This window comes from Ornithorhynchus anatinus, chromosome 3 (genome assembly GCF_004115215.2).
Source record: "Ornithorhynchus anatinus isolate Pmale09 chromosome 3, mOrnAna1.pri.v4, whole genome shotgun sequence".
In the NCBI taxonomy this organism is placed as follows: domain Eukaryota; kingdom Metazoa; phylum Chordata; class Mammalia; order Monotremata; family Ornithorhynchidae; genus Ornithorhynchus; species Ornithorhynchus anatinus.
This window is the reverse complement of record NC_041730.1, coordinates 10609815-10632134: the sequence shown is the minus strand read 5'-3', so window position 1 is coordinate 10632134 and position 22320 is coordinate 10609815.

The following is a 22320-nucleotide window of genomic DNA, read 5'->3' as shown; positions in this document are numbered from 1 at the left end:
GTGCTGGGGTAGATGCAGGGTCATCAGGTTGTCCCACGTGAGGCTCACAGTTAATCCCCATTTTACAGATGAGGTCACTGAGGCACAGAGACGTTAAGTGACTTGCCCAGAGTCACACAGCTGACAAGTGGCAGAGCTGGGATTCGAACCCATGACCTCTGACTCCCCAGCCCGGGCTCTTTCCACTGAGCCACGCTGACTCATGTAGCTCACGGTCTTAATCCCCATTTTACGGATGAGGTAACTGAGGGACAGAGAAGTCAAGTGACTTGCCCAAGGCCACACAGCTCTCTAGGCCTCTGTTTCCTCAGCTGAATAATTCAATATCTATTCTTCCTTCTGCTTAGATGGTAAGCCCCCTGTGAGACAGGGACTGAACCTTCTAGACTGTGAGCCCGATGTGGGCAGGAATTTTCTCTATTTGTTTCTGAATTGTACTTCCCAAGCAATTAGTACATTGCTCTGAACACAGTAAACTCTAAATAAATATGATTTAATCAATAAATGAGCCTAACCCAGTTAAATCTTGTATGTACTCCAGTGTTTGGAACATAGTGAGTGCTTAATCAATACCATAATAAGAACTATTATTATTAAGTGAAACCAGTGATGATGATTATTACTAATAGTAATAACATGCCCAGTTCTCCCCATCCTAAAAAAAACCCCTCCCCTGACCCCACGACTCCCTCCAGTTATCACTCCATTTCTCTCCTAGCTTTCCCCTCCAAACTCCTCGAGCGAGTTGTCTACACCCACTGCCTCAAATTCCTCTCCTCCAGCTCTCTCCCCGCTCCAATCTGGCTTCCCTCCCCTTCAATCCACAGAAACCGCCCACTGAGAAGTCACCGGGGACCTCCCATTTGCCAAATCGGACAGCCTCTATTCCATCCTAGTCCTCCTCGACCTCTCAGCTGTCGCACAGTGGATCACCCCCTTCTTTTGGAAGCGTTATCCAACCTTGGCTTCACTGACTCTGTCCTCTCCTGGTGCTCCTCTTATTTCTCTGGCTGTTCCTTCTCAGTCTCCTCCCCTGCTTCCCATCCCCTAACCGTGGGGGGGTCCCTCAAGGTTCAGTTCTGGGTCCTCTTCTAGTCTCCATCTACACCCACCCCTCTGGAGAGCTCATTCGCTCCCACGGCTTCAACTATCACCTGTATGCCGACGATACCCAAATCTACCTCTCCAACCCTGATCTCTCTCCCTCTCTCCAGTCCCGCATCTCCTCCTGCTTTCAAGACATCTCTACTTGGGTGTCTTCCTGTCACCTCAAACTTAACATGTCCAAAACATACCTCCTCATCTTCCCACCCAAACCTTGTCCTCCCTGTAACTTTCTCATCACCACTGATGGCACCATCATCCTTCCTGTCTCACAAACCCACAGCCCTGATGTTCTCCTTGACTCCTCCCTCTCACTGAACCCACATGTTCAACACCAAATCCTGTCAGTCCTATATTCAGAACTTCGCTAAAATCCACCCTTTCCTCTCCATCCAAACTGCTACCATGTTAATACAATCACTCCTTCTATCCCACCCGCATTACTGCATTAGCCTCCTTGCTGACCTCCCAGCCCCCTGTCTCTCCCCATTCCAGTCCATACATTTTTCTACAAAAATGTTCGGGACATATGACCCCTCTCCTCCACCCACTTCCATATCAAATAATAACCCTTTATTGTTGGCTTTAAAGCAGTCAATCACCTTGCCCCCCTCCTACCTCAGCTCGCTTCTCTCCTTCTACAGCCCAGCCTGCACACTTCACTCCTCTAGTGCTAATCTTCTCATTGTGCCTTGCTCTCACCTGTTACCTGTCCCACCACAGACCTCTCACCCACGGCTTGCCTCCGGCCTGAAACACCCTCCCTCCTCAGATCCGACAGACAATTACTTTCCCTCCCCTCAAAGACTTTTTGACGGCACATCTCCTGCAAGAGGCCTACCCGGACTAAGCCCCGCTTTTCATCTCCCACTCCCTTCTGCGTCTCCCTGACTTCCACTCTTTGCTCTTCCCCCTTCCCAGCCCCACAGCACTTCTGTACATATCTGCGATTTTACTTATTTGCATTGAAGTCTTTCTCACCTCTAGACTGTAAGCTCATCGTGGACAGGGAATTCCACGTTTATTGTTGTATTGAACTTTCCCAATGCTCAGTACAGTGCTCTGCACACAGTAAGCGCTTGAGGTGACGGGAGGACATCCACATAGGACAGTTTCTACTGAACTCTCCCAAATGCTTAGAACAGGGCTTTCTGCAAACAGCAGGTACTCCATCAGTAATTTTGATTGATTGATTGACGCTGAATGCAATGAGCTTTCTTTGTTTAGGAAATCGGTGGGGCAGATATGAGAGTGATCTGATCAGGTTCACCTCTCCTGCCCCCCCCCCCCCGAGATGTACATATCTATAAATGTATATTATAAATTATTTATTCATATAAATGTCCGTCTCCTCCTCTAGACTCCAAGATTGTTGTGTGTCTGCTAATTCTGCTTTATTGTAGTCTCCAAGTTCATTCATTCAATAATATTTATTGAGCGCTTACTATGTGCAGAGCACTGTATTAAGAGCTTGGAATGTACAAATGGGTAACAGATGGACACAGTCCCTGCCCTCTGATGGGCTTACAGTCCAAGTTCTCAGTACAGAGCTCTGCACATAGTAAGAGCTTAATAAATACAATGAATTGATTGAAGAACAGATATTTAATCCCCATTTTACCAGCGTGGCTCAGTGGAAAGAGCACGGGCTTTGGAATCAGAGGTCATGAGTTCGAATCCCAGCTCTGCCACTTGTCGGCTGTGTGACTGTGGGCAAGTCACTTAACTTCTCTGTGCCTCAGTTACCTCATCTGCAAAATGGCGATTAAGACTGTGAGCCCCACGTGGGACAACCTGATTCCCCTGTGTCTACCCCAGCGCTTAGAACAGTGCCCTGCACATAGTAAGCGCTTAACAAATACCAACATTATTACCACTGAGGGAACTGAGGCACAGAGAAGTTAAATGACTTGCCCAAGGTCACACAGCAAACATTTTTCAGAGTTGGGATCAGATCCCAAATCCTCTGACTCTCAGGGTCGTGCTTTCTCTATTAGGCCATGCTGCTTCTCGGGGAATCACAGAATGTACTCGTATCAATCATTCCCTCCAGCTTTTCCGAACTGTGTCTGGATATGGCTTGAGGTGACAATTATGGGCTGGTAAATATGAGGAAGGCTGTTGTATGGTTGAAGGCAACGCTGGTTCCTAGAGCACCAATCCTGTAACTGTGCTTATTATTATTGCTACTACTACTAATAATTGTGATATTTGTTAAGCATTTGCTCTGTACCAGGCATTGTACTAAGCACTTGGGTGGATACAAGCAAATCATGTTGGAAACAGTCCCTATCCCATATGGGGCTCACAGTCTCAATCCCCGTTTTACAGATGAGGTCACTGAGACACAGAGAAGTGAAGTGACTTGCCCAGGGTCACACAACAGACAAGTGGCAGAGGTGGGATTAGAACACATTACCTTCTGACTCCCAGTCCCATGCTCTATCCACTATCCCATGAGTTTCACCCAGGAGTCTTTGGCATTTCCAATCCTTTCTTCCAACTGGCCCAGTTTCCCTCTTCCACTTTTTTGCCATTTTAAGGTCAATCACCCCCCCCCCCCCATAATCGGTGCCCAAATTCAGCTTGTTCTCGGATTTACTTTTGAAATCCAAGCCTGAGACTGGCATTTTGCAGAGTTTGGAACCTACTCAAAACCCCTGATGGGAGTTAGAAGCTGAAATCGAGACTTTTGGCTTGGGTGTTTTCCCCACTGGCAAGAAGTGATTTCCTGATTTGAGGAAATTTTTAAAAAAAACAACAACCTGAAAAATCTTCTGAGGACTGTAGCTGAGGAAAGGAAGCTCTCACCAGACTTTATGCTCACTGTGGGCGGAGAACATGTCTAACAACTCTGTTATACTTCTCCCAAGCACTTTAATAGAGTGCTCTGCACACAGTAAATATGATTGATTAACTTCAATACTTGTTGGACACCAGCAATCAGTCGATCTATCAGTGGTACTTATGGGGCTCTTACTATGTGCAGAGCACTATACTAAGTGCTTGGGAGAGTACAGTACAACAGACATTGCAAACTCTGTGGGCAGGGAATGAGTTTTTTATACTGCTGAGTTGTACTCTCCCAAGCATTGAGTACAGTGTCCTGTACGCTGGAAACGCTCAATGAATACAATTGGTTGTTTGATTACGCAGAAAAGAAACCAAACAAGAGTTGTTTTGGAAGAGTTTGGGATAAGGGGCCAGACCTGGAGACAAATGATTTTCTTCAAAAAATGAGATGGAAACCTCTTAGGGTAAAGTACAGGTTATAGCCCTTTTTTTCTGCATCTCCCTAGGGAGGGTGACAATCAGTCAATCACTAGTATTTACTAGGTGCTTAGAACACTATACTAGGCCCTTGGGAGAGTCCAATATGACAGAGTTGGTAGACACGATCCCTGTCTTATAGTCTGGAGAAGTGCTCATTTTTTTTTCTGGGGTATTTGTTGAGTGCTCAGTATGTATCGAACACTGGCAAAGTGCTGGGGAGGTACAAGTTAATTAGATTTGACACGGTCCCTGTCCCCGTCTCTGTCCCGCATGGGCTCACAGTCTAAGATTTCCCTTTGTCTACACGTTCCAGCCACCATCTTTCCAGTGCTCATTTTCCTTTTGATCTCCACGGGGGGTTCAGGTTTGATCTCCTCCGAGGCCCCTTCGATCAATTGATCAGTGGTATTTATTGAATTTGTATGGCGTGCAGAGAACTCTACTAAGCACTTGGGAAAGTACAGTACCATAAAATCGACAGATGTGATCCCTGCCCTCAAGGAGTTTTCCAAACCAAGCGAGCGACAAATGCTATCGACTGTTTGATTTTAGGGAAGTCTAGATGTTATCAATGGAAGTATCAGAGAAGTCAGCAGATTCAACCACTCAGTCAACTGAGACCATCCTGAGTGCAAAACGCTGAATTGACATTTTGGGAGAGGACAATAGAATTAGTTGACAAAAGCAGCGGAGTCCGAAGGACCTGGGTCATATTTCCGGATCTTCCACTTGTCTGCCGTGTGACCCTGGGCAAGTCACTTCATTTCTCGGTGCCTCAGTTCTCTCATCTCATTTGTTTTCTGGGTAATCAATCAAGCAAGCAACCAGTTGTAGCCATTGAGTGCTTCCCGTAAGCAGGGCACTATACTAAATGTCTGGGAGAGTACCACACAACACTGTAACAGACACACTCCCCGCCCACAGAGCTTACAACGTCTGTTGTATCGTACTCTCCCAAGCACTTAGTACAGTGCTCTGCACATAGTAAGAGCTCAACAAGGATTAAGACTGTGACCCCTACGTGGAACAGGGACAGTGTCCGACCCAATTACCTTGTATCTCCTCCAGAGCTTAGAACACTGCCTGGCACATGATAAGCACTTAAAAAACAATAAAAAAGCACTCAATACATCATAGCATAACAGTTATGATTATTATTATTATTATCATTATTATTATATTTACCTGATCCCTGCCCTCAAGGAGCTTACAACCTAGCCAGGTAGGCAGACCCTAAAATAATTTACAGAGAGAAGGAAAAGTGATGTAGGACAATGACTGTGTCTGACCTGATTAGCTTTTGGCTCCCCCAAACAAGTAATCAGTGGAATTTATTGAGTGCTTACTATGTGCAGAGCACTGTATTAAGCACTTGGGAGCATACAGTACAACAGAATTGGTAGAAACGTTTCCTGACCAAAATGAACTTTCAGTCTAGAGGGGGAAACGGACATTAATATAAATCATATAAGTAATTTCTAATAAATAATCTGAAGGTATATACATAGGTTCTGTGGGGTTGGCGGTGGGGTAAGCCCGTCACAGGGCAGGGACTGTCTCTGTTACCGATTTGTACATTCCAAGCGCTTAGTACAGTGCTCTGCACATAGTAAGCGCTCAATAAATACTATTGAATGAATGAAAAGCCCAAAGGTCACATATCCAAGTGCAATTTGGAACAGTGCTTGGCACAGTGTAAGCACTCAGTACCATGATTATTGTTATTCTCACAGTGTATGGCACCTAGTAACCACTTAAATACCATAATTATTATTATTACAGTGCTTAGCGTATAGTAAGTGCTTAATAAATCCCATGATTATATCATTACTACGATGCTTGGCACACAATAAGCACTTAAGAATTACCACAATTATTATTATTGCTATAGTGCTCAGCACACGGTAAGTGCTTAACAAATACCATAGTTTTAATTATTATTACCACAGCGCTTCGCACATAGTAGGGGCTTAACTACTACTTAACCCCTACTATGTGGGGCTTAACAAATACTAAATTGTCCCTGTCTTCCCAGAAGAGACAACGGTTTTCCAGTCAAAGGAACCGCAATGTTAAAAGTCAACCTATCCCACCTGGATTACTGCATCAGCCTCCTTGCTGACCTCCCTGCCTCCTATCTCTCCCACTACAGTTCAGACTTCTGACTGGATCATTTTCTACAGAAACGTTCAGTCCATGTTTCCCCATTCCTCAAGAACCTCCAGTGGTCGCCCATCCACCTCTGCATCAAACGGAAACTCCTTTCCGTTGGCTTTAAAGCGCTCAGTCACCTTGCTTCCCTCCTACCTTACCTTGCTGCTTTTCCTACAGCAGCCTGACTGTACACTTCGCTTCTCTAATGCCGACCTACTCACTGTACCTGTGTCTCATCTATCTCACTGCTGACCATATCCACGTTCTGCCTCTGGCCTGGAGCCCCCTCCCTCTTCATATCTGACAGACGGTCTCTCTTAACCTCTTCAAAGCCTAATTCAAAGTGCATCTTCTCCAAGAGGCCTTCCCTAACTAAGCCTTCGTTTCCTCTTCTCCCGCTCCCTTCTGTGTCAACTTTGCACTGGGATTTGCACCCTTTATTCGCCCCTCCACAGACCCCATAGCACTTACATACCTATCCATTATTTATTCACTTATATTAATGTCTGTATCCCCCTCTAGACTGTATGCCCATCATGGACAGGGAGTGCATCTTTTGCATCGCTCTATTGTACTCTCCAAGTGCTTAGTACGGTGCACTGCACACAGTAGGCACTCAATAAATAAGAAACGTGGGCCGTCGCTGCGGTGACCGCTGTCGTCTTCACCAGTCTCATTAATCAACCATTTTTCAGCCACCTCCTGGAATGTCCTAGGATGTTTTTTGGTCAGTAATCTTCGACTTTGATGGCTTAACCCCAGCAGGTGGAATCGGGACTAGAACCCCAGTCTTCTGAGTCCCAGAGCCGTGCTCTTTCAACTGGACCAACATACTTTCTGAGGACCTTCGGGTTTCTACTTTTCAGGGTATGGTGCCTTATTTAAGCACCTGGGGAAGAACGTTACTAGCCAGGGGGATTAGCATGGATGTCTGGGGGTGTGTGGATGTACTGTAATGAGCCTCCTGACAGCAAGAGTCTTCCAAACGTAACAAAGCCGATCTCTCCCCACAGGTTATTTCGCCAGTATGGTTATCTTTCTGCCCTGTGGAGCAGCCCCAAAGCCAGTAAATGGGTGCCACATTTTGGGGAAATTCCCTTTTTTATAGCATCTGTTAAGCTACTACTCTGTGCTAGGCACTGTACTAAGCACTGGGGTAGACACAAGGTAATCAGGTTGGACAGACCATATCCCACCTAGGGCTCACAGTCTCAATTCCCATTTTACAGACGAGGTAACCGAGGCACAGCAAAGTTAAGTGACTTGCCTGATGTCACACAGTGGACAAGCAGCAGAGCCGGAATTAAAACACAGCTCCTTTTGACTCCCAGGCCGTGCTCTACCCATTAGGCCACACGGCTTCCCGGGATGAATTACTCCTCAGGAGGGAAAAAGACATTCAGGACCTGTAGGCTGCTGGACTCTCTACGCTGACATTTAATGAGACCAGTTTCCTTTTCCCTAGGGATTTCTCTTCTAGATTATAGAAGGCGAACACACAGAAACAAGAAACCATCACCCGCGAGATTTTGAGAAGCCTCATTCAGAGGGTTTACTACGCAGACCGGGGATGTTGTTTAATTTTCTTTCAATCATCACTTTCTCCTCAGGCATCAAATGGCTAAGAACACCCTTCCTCAGAAATTAAAAGAGACATTCACCCATTGCTTAAAATTATGCTATCCAGAAAGCATCACCTGCAAAAATAGAACTTCATCCTGGCAAGTGGAAGCTTCTGCTCCTGCTTCAGCTCACACACAGAAGGCGTTGTGCTTAAGAAAACAAAATGTCCCGCCTAATAACTTAAGCAGGGATATTACAGGAGCGTAATTTCAACTGATTTGCTGTATGTTTTTAATTCATATTGTTTTACAGCCGAGGGAAAGAGTCACCCCGCTCAACTGCCCAATAATAGATTTTTCCATCCGTCCAGAGGAATAAAAGGTATACATTTCTGTGTGAAGTCAGTTTAATGTCACACAGAAAATTCTGTTATCCTTCATTAATTGTGCTAAACTCTGCTTAAATGAGGTAATGAAGTGTAGAGCAATAGCTGTCATGAATAAGGAAAACTGCAAAGCAATGTCAATAGTTTCCAAAAAAAAAAAATTCCAGGCTCTGGCTGATACTTTATAGCTAGAAATATGAGCTGAAACTTTTCTTTATGCTCTGCCAGTGACTAAAGCCTGATCGCCTAGAAGAATGTTAGTATTGTTAATAGAGTAAGCAGATTATGGCTGGAACTGAAGTGTCAGATATTTAATATTTTGGCACCCAAAAGTCTCTGCAACATTCGTTGGGGTTGGTTTTTTTTTGTGTGTGTGTGCCATTAAGGACTGTTAATATTAGTTCACAGACTCTTTCCCTGCCCTGGTTCTTGTCTAAAAAGGCACTTTTGACCCCCATTTTTATCTGTCTGTGGCCTGGCTTCGCGGGGAAAATTTTGTTGAGTGAGACAATGGATATAAACGGCAACCAACATCTGGCTTTAAAAATAACTCGTACTTTATAAGAGGCTAAATTGCACTTTAGAGTCATTGTTCTGAATTTGTTCTCCCCAAATTAACTGATTCACAGAGAGGGGAGGAACTCCGTGTCTCGGTGGTTGGTTTACATTAAGGAGCCAATTGAAACGCCTAGCGGTTTGGCTAGCTGGTAGCTGCCAAAAAGATCTATTTTTACTCCTCTCACCCCTCTCCAGACAGACTCCAGAGGGACCGAGCAATCCCCGCTTCCCTGGCTACTCCCAGATGCCGTGCGTCCGGAAGGAGGCGCTGATCAAAGCCTCCAATTTCAATGGCAACCATCCACCCGCACCCACAAACAATAAAGATCTGGAAAAATCCAGGACTGGTGACGGGGAAGAAAGTCCACCATAATACAAGAGAGGCTTGTGGTGAGATGAAGGGAAATGTAAATTGTTGGAAGCGATTTGGGATCCGTAATTGAAATGATCTCATCCGTCTCTGTGTTTTGGGGTTTTTTTAATTCTTTGGATCACCTTTTTGAAAATACATCTCAAAGAAGAAGTGGGGGAGGGAGAATTGGGGTTGTTCGTTTGTTTTATGGTATTTGTTAAATGTGTCAAACAATATTCCAAGCACCGGAACTGATACAAGTTGATCAGGATGGACCCGGTCCATGTCCCATATGGGGCTCACAGTCCAAGTAGGATGGAGTAGGATTCAATCCCCAATTTACAGTTGAGGAAACTGAGGCTCGGAGAAGTTGAGTGACTTGTCCCAGGTCACACAGCAGGCAGTTGGCAGAGCCAGGATTGGAACCCACTTCCTCTGACTCTCAGGCCTGTGCTCTTCTCACTAGGCCACAGTGCTTTTCAGCAGGGTTCTGAGACAGTGAATGGGCAGGGAGGGGAAGGGTGGGGCCGGGCTGCTGGCCAGAAGACGGAATCTCTGGGTCGACTGACCAGTTGATCGATCGTCGGTATTTACTGAGGACTTCCTGTGTGCAGAGCACTGTACTGAACACTTGGGAGAGTACAGTACAATTGAGTTGGTAGACATGATCCCTGCCCACAAGGAGCTGATGATCTAGTAAGGGAAAGGTAGGGATTGTGTCTCTTTATTGCTGACTTGTACTTTCCGAGCGCTTAGTACAGTGATCTGCACCCAGTAAGTGCTCGATAAATACGACTGAATGAGTGATAAAATAAATAACTGACAGGGGAAGCACACAGTATGAGGAGATGGACAAAAGCGCTGCGAGGGTGGGGGGAGGTTCTAAGGTCGCAGTGGATACGGACAGCACCCAGTCTGGAAGCACCAGTTTTCATTTCCGGTGAAAAGGAAAGCTCTCCAGTCAGGAGGACACTACCGTTTCAGTATCTGAGGGAGAAGTATGACTGGTTCTCATCAAGGACTGAAGGAAATCCTAGCTCTATAACAGTCAGTGTTTGAAAGAGGATGGACCTGGGAGTCACAAGGACCTGGGATCTAATCTCAGCTATGCCACATGCCTGTTGATTGACCTTGGGCATGTCACTTAACTTCTACGTGTCTCATCTGTAAAATGGGGATTAAATCCCACTCCTTCCTAGTCTGACGATGAGCTCCACAGGGGACACGAACCGTGTCCAACCTGATTAACGTGTATCTACCTCACGCTTAAAACAGTCCTTGGCGCATAGTAAGCGCTTAACGAATACCATAATTATTATTATTATCCCAGCCCCACTGAATGCCGATGCCCTCAGTTTCCCCTTACCCCCCTCACTCTGACCCACCTGGAGGGTGGAGAGAGTTGTGGGGTGGGGTAGGGGGGAGTCAACGGTCCTCTGTCCCTGGCTGGCTCAGCTGGGATTGAGGAATGAAGTAGGTCAGAAAGAACTGACCCCGATCTGAGACTCTTTTCCCAGAGGAAGGGAAAATGTACTTGTGTTTAATGTCTCTAGGAGTGCCCCTGAAGGCCCTGCCCATTACCAGACAATGATAAGGTCATGGGTTCTAATCCCAGCTCCACCACTTGGCTGCTATGTGACCTTGGACGAGTCACTTAACTTCTCTGTTCCTCAGTTACCTCATCTATAAAATGAGGATTGAGACCTTGAGGCCCCATGTGGGAGAGGGACTGTGTCGAATTCAATTTGCTTTTATCCACCCCAGAGCATAGTACAGCGCCTAGCACATAGTAAGCACTTAACAAATACCACAGTTATTATCATTATTATAATTATTATCACCCTCATGGGTGCCATTTTCCAGAAGTATGCGAATTCCTTATGATGACACTAGACTGCTTCTCTGGGGCGGACGGGAATCCCTAACCGCAACAATAGTTTCAGAGGTTCAGAGCTCCTCTTCCAGGTCAGTCTGCCATCCGGGACATGGAATGGATTGAGGCAGTGTGGAAATAGGCAGATCTTTCCCTATGGCTTAGGGCAGGCGACGGGTCAGGCTGTCCAGGCAAACACTGAGTGACCGGTCACTCCGGGCACCACAGTCAATGAAGTTCAAAGACTTTTCGCCTGTGGATTTGGCTGAAATTGAGGATAAAATCAACAAGCACGTTAATGACCAGAGCCAAACCTAAACCAGGGGTGTCCTGATCCGATGAATTCCCCTGCTGGAATAGGGGTAAGGAAAGCTGAATCGTTGAACCACCCTTGGCAGACTAATATTAATGATGGTATTGGTTAAGTACTTACTATGTGCTAAACACTGTTCTAAGCGCTAGGGGAGATTCAAGCTACTCGGGTCGGACACAGCCCCCGTCCCACACGGGACTCACAGTCTTAATCCCAGTTTTCCAGATGAGGGAACTGAGGCACAGAAAGTGAAGCGACTTCCCCAAAGTCACACATCAGACAAGGGATGGAGTTGGGATTTGAACTCAGGTCCTTCTGATTCCCAGTCGGTTTTCTATCCGCTAGACTATACTGCTTCCCCAAAACTGATTTAGCCCAACCCCTAGCTCCTGTGGGCAGGGAGTCACAAACGCAGCACCCACTCATTCTCTCTCGGACCCGATCCCCTCAAAACGGGATGAGTGAAACTTCGTGTGAGGGGAGAATGGCCTCTTGGCAGTACAACCTGAAGGGATGGAGCAAAAGAGGCTAAAAGGGGCTCGAGGTGAGGCCTGACAGATCAGGAAACCTCCGTGCCAACTCTTCTCAGACGACCGCACGATCTCCGTGTCGGAGAGCAGGTAAGCCCGGATGGGGTTTGGCATGTGATCGAGCCAACCAATGGCATACTTCCCAGACCTGTTTCCTACACCCCCTGTTGAAGGGATTGGTTTAGACTGGCCATGAAATCGAATGCTCTCCCAAGTGTTCAAGAGCGAATGGAAATCAGGCAGCGGGCCTAATGGAAATCAGGCTCCACGCCCTAAGGCACTGGATCCGTTCTGCCTCCCCTCCAGAGTCCTTCTCGTTTGGTTTTCCCAGGAGGCTGGAACGGTGGGCGGTCTTGGGAGCCGGCCTGCTGCCCGCGGAGGGCCTGGGGCTAGGAGCAGAGAAGGAACGTTGGACTGCCTCCAGCCCGCCAACCCGCCCTGGCACAGCTGGCATTTTCTTGTGGTCGGAAGGAGTGGGCCTGAGTCTTCTTCTGTTCTTGGCTCTCACACACAAACGCCCTGGCTCTTTCTCTGGATCGGAGAGAGCAGGGAACTGAGTGCCTCGGGCCCATCAGCCTGCTGGCTTGGGCCCAACCAAGCAGTGTGGTCTACTGGACAGAACACAGGCCTGGGAGTCAGAAGGACCCGTTTTTTAATCCTGGATCCATCATTTATCTGTTGGGTGAGCCTGGGCAAGTACCCCCTCTACACTGTAAGCTTGTTGTGGGCAAGCATTGTGTCTGTTTATTGTTGAAGGGTGCACTCCCAAGCACTTAGTGCAGTACTTTGCACAGAGTGAGCACTCCAAAAATATGATTGACTGACTGACAAGTCACTTCACTGGGCTTCAGTTACCCCCTCTGTAAAATGGGGACAAAGACTGTGAGCCCTCTGTGGAACAGAGACTGTATTTAACCTGATTACTTCATATCTACCCCAGCACTTGGAACAGTACCTGTCACATAATAAGCATTTAACAACTATCATTAAAAAACAAAACAAAAAAATGAGGCAGATTGCTTCGTTGACCCTCATGATGAGAAACCCAGATACCCATTTCCCTCTTGATCCCAGTATATGGCAGGAGATTGGCAGGTCCTATCCTTCGGGTGATTGGCAGCTCCGCTAGGTGTTTCAGGAGAGGTTTTTTTTTTTTTATGGTGCTTGTGAAATGCTTACTATGTGCCTGCCACCATACTAAGTGCTGGGGTAGATACAAACTAATCAGGTTGGACACAGTCCCTGTTCCATATAAGGCTCCCAGTCTTACTCCCCATTTTACGGATGAGGTAACTGAGGCCCAGAGAAACTATGTGACTTGTCCAAGGTCACACAACAGACAAATGGCAGAGCTAGGATTCAAACTCTGGTCCTCTGACTCCCAGACTCATGCTCTTTCCACTAGGCCAGACTGTTTCTCTTCCCAAAGTTCCCTAGATTTCTTCCAAGTGAGAGCAAATACCCCACTGGGAGCTGATGGGAATGAGATGCTCGGCCAGAGCTTGGCTGAAAAGTTCCGCTCATCAGACAGGGCTTTTGTCCCGAGGGAGGGAGGACACAGTCTACCAGATCTGGTGACCTCATTACTCCCTCCACTGGGTCTCCGGGGGCCGGGGAGAGTGAGTGAAAGAATCCTGATTCAGAGGAGGGCTCTAGAGGAGGATTATAATAATGATAATAATAATGTTGGTATTTGTTAAGCGCTTACTATGTGCCGAGCACTGTTCTAAGCACTGGGGTAGACACGGGAAACAGGTTGTCCCACGTGGGGCTCACAGTCTTAATCCCCATTTTACAGATGAGGTAACGGAGGCACCGAGAAGTTTAAGTGACTTGCCCAAAGTCACACAGCTGACAAGCTGATTATGAAACCTTGAGGTCCTCTCCAGGTCTAGGTTTGTCTCCTTCTTTACTGTATAAGCTTCTTATGGGCAGGAACCAGTTCACTTTGTTATTTGGTACTTCCCAAGAATCCCAAGAAGGTAGTGAGGCCTAATGGAAAGAGCAAAGTCTTTGGGGGGGTTAGGAGACCTGGATTCTACTCCTGACTCTGCTTCTTTTACGACATTCGTCAAGCACTTACTATGTGCCAGGCATTTTACTAAGCATAGGGATAGATACAAGGTATCGCAATGGACACAGTCCATGTCCCTTGTGGGGCTCACAGTCTTAAACCCCATTTTACAGAAGAAAGAACTGAGGCCCAGAGAAGTGAAGTGACTCACCCAAGATTGCACAGTGAACAAGTGGTGGAGCCGGGATTAGAATCCAGGTCCTTCTGACACTTAAGCTAGTGCTCTAACCACTAAGCGTGCTGCTTCACTTGTTTGTTGGGTGTCTTTCGGCAAGTCCTTTAACTTCTCTTTGCCTCAGTTTCCTCATCTGCATAATGGGGATTCAATACTTGCTCTCCCTCCTCTCTTTAGACTGTGAGCCCTATGCGGGGCAGGGTTTGAGTCAGAGCTGATTGCACTGCATCCAACATAGTGCTTAGTACAGTGCACTCCCCACTACTAGACTGCGAGCCCATTGTCTCTATTTGTTGCTGAATTGTACTTCCCAAGCATTTAGTACAGTGCTTCGCACACAGTAAGCACTCAATAAATATGACTGAATGAATGAATGCTTAGTCCATAGTGAGCACTTCATAAATACCACTGTTATGAGAAGCAGCGTGGCTCAGTGGAAAGAGCCTGGGCTTCGGGGTCAGAGGTCATGAGTTCGACTCCCGGCTCTGCCACTTGTCAGCTGGGTGACTGTGGGCGAGTCACTTCACTTCTCTGGGCCTCAGTTCCGTCATCTGTAAAATGGGGATTAAGACGTGAGCCCCACGTGGGACGACCTGATTACCATGTATCTCCCCCAGGGCTTAGAACAGTGCTCGGCACCTTAGTAAGCGCTTAACAAATACCAACATTATTATTATTATTAAAAATGCTCCAACTGGTAGAAAGCCAAATCAGGGTAGCTGGAGGAAGTGGGGAAAATCAGGCCTCTCGGGCCTCACTTGGTAACCAGAAGTTTGGGGCCCAAACAGATCCCCAGGGCGAATGGAAACAAACCAACAATCTCCAAACGCAGCGTGGAAGCTCTTTGTGGGCAGGAAATTATGATTCTGTTGTACTTTTCCAAGTCCTTGGTACAGAACATTGCACTCAGTAGTATTTAATGACTTCCCTTACCAGTCACGTGCCATCTACTCCACTCAGGAGACACGGAGGAGGGGAGGGGACGAGTATCCCCCTCAAAACCCACTCCCTGAATACAACTCCACTGTGCCCTGAGGGGGCTCCCTCTGAGCCTTGAAGCTTCCCCCAAGGGAATTTCACCTTCACCCCTCCTTCAATCTGAGGAAGGGCAGGCAAACAATCAGTGGTACTTGCTGAGGGCTTACTGTGTGCAGGACACTGTCCTGAGCACTTGGGAGAGTACAGTAGAAGAGACTCGGTAGACCCAAAAACCTGCCCTCAAGGAGCCCATAGTTCACAACGTGCAGAGCGCTGTACTGGGTTTGCTACAGTATAATACGAGAGTCGGTAATCATGATCCCTACCCTCAGAGAGTTTATAGTCATAATAACAATGGTACTTGTTAAGTGCCTACTATGTGCCAAGCACTGTTCTAAGTGCTGGGGTAGATACAAGTTATTCCGGTTGGACACAGTCCCTGTCCCGCACGGAGCTCACACTCTCAATTTCCATTTTACAGATGAGGTAACTGAGGCCCAGAGAAGCGAAGTCACTTGCCCAAGATCTTACGGCTCACAAGTGACAGTCGGAATCGGAACCCAGGTCCTTCTGACTCCCAGACCGGAGCTCTATCCACCACGCCATCCAGCAAGCAGTGTGGGAGAAAGACTCTTCTTTTCTCCTAGAAGATTAAGGTTCATGACTAGCTTGCTGCGGGGCAGGAGCGTGTCAGAAGGCGAGATCCCTCTCTGTGGTCGGCCGAGGAGCAGCGACAGAAACCACATCGGTTTGTTAAGCCAGTGAGCAGTGCTCTCCACAGAGTAAGCGCTCAGTAAATACCAGTGATGGAATCTGGTAGTGGGATCAGGTCAGATTTTGGCCTTTGTATTCCAAGGAAAATTGGCTCCCTCCCCCAGCCACCGTCTCTGATACCATTCCTTAGCTCTCTGGCCACTGGGCTCTTTCCATCTGCCTCGGGGGGCTTTGTTATTCCTGATAAAAACACATCTCAGCTGGCTCTCCTCAGTAACAATCGCCCAATTTCCCTTCTCACTTCCTTTGATTTCAAAAATTGCTCGAGCAGGTGGATGGTGCCCAGCTCACTCACCAGGAGGATAATGCCTTTGACTGTTCTCAGCCTGGTTTCAGAACAAGCCCACAGGGCGAGAATTGCTCAGGTTGAGGTCTCCGGTGATTTGCTCCCGCGGTTCTGCACCTGGGGGTCTGGACAGATCTGTCTTCCAGCCTCAATAATATTAACCACTGGGTTCCGCCCCAGAGTTTTACCAGATTTGCTGTTTTGTGGTCTCAACCAAGTCCCAGATGCTGCCAGCCAAAGACAGAACAGGTTGTCTTTTCTTCCCAGCCTTGCCTTCTCCCCAGACTCTCCTCTGGGCCCAACCTTTCTGTGGGGTTGGAGGTGAGGAAAGGGGGCACTGGAGAGATGGAAGGCCGGGTGGTACTCGACCACAAACAACTCCAACAGTGGCTCCTGTTTGCCCGTCAGTCATCGATTGTATTTATTGAGTGCTTACTGTGTGCAGAGCACTGCACTGAGCACTTGGGAGAGTACACTATAACAATGAACAGACAATTCCCTGCCCATAATGAGCTTACAGTCTAGAGGACTGTCACCCCGCCACTAGATTCACAGTCCAAGAGAAACAGAGAGATGACGTGGTTTCGGAGAAAGAGTTCAGAACTCAGAGTCTTAGGACCTGGATTCTAATCCTGCCTCAGCTATTTGCCTGTTTGGTGACCTGGAGCGATTCACTTACCTCCTCTGTGCCTCAGTCCCCTCTGTAAATGGAGGAATAAGGTGCGTGTTCTTCCTCCCTCTTTGACTTCTCCCTCCTACTTCAACGGGGATCAACTCGTTAGGCAGGGATGGGGTCTAGATCCGACTGTATCCACTCCAGAACCTAGCAGAGGGCTTTGCACATAGTAAACGTTCAAATACTATTATACTCATTAGTATCATTGCCGTTATCGTGGTTGCCGCTGACTGCTGGAAATCAATCTGCAGTCGAGCAAAGCAGCTCAGAGATCCTTGTAGGAACATGGAAGCTTCTAGTTGCATGTTTCCAGAGAAGCAGCGTGGCTCAGTGGAAAGAGCACGGGCTTAGGAGTCAGAGGTCATGAGTTCTAATCCCAGCTCCGCCGCTTGTCAGCTGTGTGACTTTGGGCAAGTCACTTTACTTCTCTGTGCCTCAGTTACCTCATCTGTAAAATGGGGATTAAGACTGTGAGCCCCGCATGGGACCTGATTACCCTGTATCTACCCCAGCGCTTAGAACAGTGCTCGGCACCTAGTAAGCGCTTAACAGATACCAACATTATTATTATTATTATTATTATTAGTTTTGTCAGGACTGAGAGCTCTCTTTGTGTGTGCACATTCACGCTCTCTCTCCCTCTCTCCCACACAAATACACACACAGAGTTTATTGCACGATGCCATACAATACAGCAGGAATGCTCATCCAAATTTACGGAACTGTAATAATAATGTTAATAATGTCGGTATTTGTTAAGCGCTTACTACGTGCAGAGCACTGTTCTAAGCACTGGGGTAGGTACAGGGTAATCAGATCGTCCCACGTGAGGCTCACAATCTTAACCCCCATTTTACAGATGAGGTAACTGAGGCACAGAGAAGTTAATAATGTTGGTATCTGTTAAGCGCTTACTAGGTGCCGAGCACCGTTCTAAGCGCTGGGGTAGACACAGGGGAATCAGGTTGTCTCACGTGGGGCTCACAGTCTTAATCCCCATTTTACAGATGAGGGAACTGAGGCACCGAGAAGTTAAGTGACTTGCCCACACTCACACAGCTGTCAAGAGGCAGAGCCAGGATTCAAACCCATGACCTCCGACTCCCAACCCAAGCTCTTTCCACTGAGCCACGCTGCTTCCCTAATGTTCTCCCTTTCCCTGGGATTCCTGTCATTCCTCTGTCATTTGGAAAGGGAGGATCTGGGGACTGCTGAAGACAGGGAGGGGAGGCGGGAATCTATTTTGGAGCTCTTACCTTAGCCCTGAGGCTGGCCAGAGCACGGGTGTCCTGTCCCCTCATAGCCACCTGCTTTGAAGAGATCCCATGCAGGTGATTCATAGTAATCATTATGATAATTGTGGTACTTGTTAAGCGCTTACTACGTGCCAAGCACCGTTCTAAGTGCTGGGGTAGATATAGATTAATCAGGTTGGACACAGTCCCCGTCCCATCCGGGGCTCACGTTCTTATTCCCATTTTACAGATGAGATGTCTGAGAGGCCCAGAGAAGTGAGGTGAGTTGTCCCAGGTCACGCAGTGGACAAGTGGCAGTGTCGGGATTAGAACCCAGGATCTTCTGACCCTCGAGCCCCTGCTCTGTCCACTAAGCCACAGGGTCAGTGGGGAGTGACCCCAGGCGGGGGTCCCCGGACGGAGAGGGCACTGGTCGATTTCCTTTCTCCGAAGACCTCCCACCCCACCAGGACTCCTTCATCAATGGCATTTCATCATTAATATTTACTGAGTGCTTAGTGGGTGCAGAATACTGTACTAGGCACTCAGGAGAGTCCAGTACAACAGAGTTAGTAGATACGTTCCCCGCCCGCAACAATCTTACGGTCCAGAGGGGAGGCTCCCTTCTGGAAAAGGCCCACACCTCGGCTGGAAGCGGAGCCGGGGCCGAGGAGAGAAGGGCCTTCCAGGGAGGCGGTCAAGACGGAAGGGGAGACGGAGGGAAAGGGGACTTAGCTTCAGCCGATCTCGAATCGAGTCGCTCTTGCCCGCCAGATGCCGGGATGCCGATGAGATTCCCTAAGGATGGTCCCGTTAGGCCAAAGGAGAGATCAGAGCTGGGGATGGCTTTCCCTCCCCCACCCCCAACTCGTGTGAGGTTGTCCCGTTGTCTTTCTGCAACTGCAAGTGCTCGGTTCTGTGGCTTTTGTCTCCTCCCGCGTGCAGACGACCGTACGATCCAGCAACCTGAACTGAATAGGCCAGTCCTCTTGGTCTTTCAAAGGGTATGAATGTAATAAGAGCCCTCAACCCTTCTGAAGATATGCAAATCCCCGCGTTTAAAAGATTTACATTCATCCTTCACAGGCCTCCAAAATATAAATATGAAAAATCCAGAACCTTGTCACTTCAGTAATAATTAAGCTGATGGCCTATTATGTTCGATTGCAAATCAATATAGTATCTTTTGGTGCCACTTGAGTTCTCGAGGGTTGGCTTGGGTCCAGCACGGGCTCCACAATTGAAAAGATGCAGCTGCGTAGAAACTTCTCTGCCATTTCCATTCAGAAAGAATAGACTGGCAACAATGCTGACCAACCCCTTCACAGTAATTGTGAGCAAGTACATATTTCAAAATCGCGTTTTTGTTCAGCAGGTGCTGTTATTTTAGTTTAATTTGAATTTTGAAATATGGAGGAGAGAAGGGGACTAATCTTAACAGCATCTAACCTACAGCTGTTGCGAACAGGATGGCGAGCGGCATATGTTGCTCAGACGAACATCATAATTGCTCATTCTTCCCGGTATATTAGCGGACCGACGCGTCGCCTCTCTGAAATGAGCTCGTGTTTTTCCGGCGTCTCCTCGGCCGTGGCATCTCCCCCACCGTGGCTCGGGGGGACGGTTCCGGAGCATTTCCTTGCCACGGGAGGGGTTTTTCTGTCGGTTCTTTTTCAGCCAGCGGAAGCTGCTTTGGGCAGCTTCCCAAAATAATAATAGCGATGATGATGATAACGATAATAACAGTGGTATTTGTCGAGCGCTTACCCTGTGCCCAGCACCACAGTAAGCGTGGAGGTAGACACAAGACAATCGTGTTGAACACGGTCCCTGTTCCACGTGAGGCTCACGGTCTAAAAGAGAGGGAGAACAGGAATCGAATCCTCATTTTACAGACGATGAAACCGACGCTCACATTCACACAACAGGGAAGTGGCAGAGTCGGAATTAGAACCCAGGTCTCTGATTCCCCGGTTTGTGCTCTTTCTTTTAGGCCACACCGCTTCCCTAAAATCCTGCCCTGACTCATTTAATCAATCAATTGTATTTATTGGGTGCTTAGTGTGTGCAGAGCACTGTATTAAGCCCTTGGGAGAGTACAACAGAGTTGGCAGACTCCCTGCCGGCATCCAGAACAATCAATCAGTTGTCTTTATTTTAGCACTCACTGGTTGTAAAACACTGTACTAAATACCAGGGATAGGACAGTCAAGTTAGTTGACATGATCTGCCCTCGGGGGGTAATGGGGCTGAGGCCCCTTCAGTGTCCGGAGCTGGACTCTTGGTTTCTCTTCTCTCACATCTCTGACAAGACCTGACAGGGCGCATTCAGAGCTGGAAAAAAATCCCCTCTTTAGACTCTAAGCTCACTGCGGGCAGGGAACATGTCTGCCGACTCCGTTTACGCGGTTCTATTGTACTCTCCCAAAGGCTTAGTACAGCGCTCTGCACATAACAAGCACTCGAATGATCGATTCCTCAAGACACCGGAACCTCCTCTGGAGATTTAACCCTGCTGGGTTGGGAGCCCCTGTTAGATTAAGAGGCCCCAATGGCCAGAGAGAAGTCTTCTACCTCTACTATAGTCTCCCAAGCGCCTAGTACTCCGCTCGCTGCTCACTAGGGGCCCCATAAATGCCACTGATTAAAAGATTGAAGGCACAGTGGAGCTTCCCAGTTTTAGCCCCGGTATGTGGGTTCCAAGGCGAAGAGTATTTATCCTAGTAATTGTGGCCATGAGTTGGGAAGGAAAGGATTCCTTTGAAGAGGCTTTTATCATCCACTCTGCCTTGCTCACATTTCTCATCTCCCTCCTATTTAGGCTTACAATTTTCAGGGCACTCAATTTTCCCAGGTCCTCTGGGAGGAAAGTGTCACTGCCTTCATAAAAGGAACACACCTCTGAACAGAGATCTTCGTGCCTCTACCCCAAACCAATGGGAATTTTTCTCAGCTTTATCCTTCCTGAATCAAAGTATTAGAGAGATATGGGGAGGGAAAAGGACAGAAGGGACAGAAAATCTGCCAAATGAAAAGGATTCACAAATCTGAATGAGAAGCAGTGTGGCTGAGTGGAAGGGGAACAGGCCTGGGAGGCAAGGGACTTGAGTTTTAATCCTGCTTCCATTTCTTACCTGTGGTGTGACCTTGGGCAGGTCATTTAATTTCTCTATACCTCAATTTTCTCATGTATTATAGAGATTCAAGTCCCGTTCTCCCTTCTACTTAGAATGTAAAGCCGAGTCTCTAGACTACAAGCCGGTTTCTAGATTGTAAACTCATTATGTACAGGGAATGGTTCCGTTTATTGTTATATTGTTCTCTCACAAGTGATAATAATAATAATAATAATGTTGGTATTTGTTAAGCGCTTACTATGTGCCGAGCACCGTTCTAAGCGCTGGGGTAGACATAGGGGAATCAGGTCGTCCCACGTGGGGCTCACAGTCTTAATCCCCATTTTACAGATGAGGGAACTGAGGCACAGAGAAGTTAAGTGACTCGCCCACAGTCACACAGCCGACAAGTGGCAGAGCTGGGATGCGAACTCATGAGCCCTGACTCCAAAGCCCGTGCTCTTTCCACTGAGCCACGCTGCTTCTCTGCTCAATACAGTGCTCTGCACACAGTAAGCGCTCGATAAATACGATTGAATATGGGAGCTGGTGATTTTGTATCTACTTCAGTGCTTAGTACAGTGCTTGGCATAGTAAGTGCTTAACAAAGAAGTTATTATATTATCATCGTCATCATCATCTTTATTTTTATCTGTCTCCCTCCCTGGAAATCATTGAAAAGGCCAGGAAACTCTTCAGGTTGTACTCCCGGAGTACGGTGGCTAGCCCTTGTGACCTACTTACCGTCTCACGGTCAACCCCTTGTTCACATCCTCCCTCCTTCATGGAACTCCCTCCTATTTCATATCTGACAGAACACCACTCTCTCCGTATTTAAAGCCCAACTAAAATCGTATCTCTTCCAGGAAGCCTTCCCTGACTAACCTCTCGTCTCCCCTAC